This window comes from Haliaeetus leucocephalus, unplaced genomic scaffold, assembly GCF_000737465.1.
Source record: "Haliaeetus leucocephalus isolate CR32 unplaced genomic scaffold, Haliaeetus_leucocephalus-4.0 Scaffold2, whole genome shotgun sequence".
Lineage (NCBI taxonomy): Eukaryota > Metazoa > Chordata > Aves > Accipitriformes > Accipitridae > Haliaeetus > Haliaeetus leucocephalus.
In genome coordinates this window covers 14081096-14081502 of record NW_010972438.1, presented here as the reverse complement: position 1 = coordinate 14081502, position 407 = coordinate 14081096, and positions in this window count along the sequence as shown.

The following is a 407-nucleotide window of genomic DNA, read 5'->3' as shown; positions in this document are numbered from 1 at the left end:
GGGGGCTCGGCCCGCTGGGGGGGGCGGCCACGGGTGGGTGGCCGTGAGCCGGCCGGAGGAGGCGTGTTGTGCCGGCGGGCAGCTTGCCCGCCGCCCTTGCGATGCTGGCCGGCCTGCCCTGCCCGGCAGCGGCCGTGCCTCCCGTGAGGGCTGACGCGCTTGTGCGCGATGGCCGGCGGGTCTCCCTTGAGGGCGGGCACCCCTCGCACCAGGGCAGGTGTGCCGCGCATGGTGGCGGCAAGCCCAGACAGTGCCTGGCACGGCTGGCACCCGGGGACACGTCCCTCACACGAGGGGACACGTTCCTCATACGGGGGGGCACGTCCCTCACACGGGGGGGACACGTCGCTCGCGCGCTGCCCGTGCCCCCTCTCCCCGGGGCTCCCCCTCCGCGCTGCGCAGAGGAG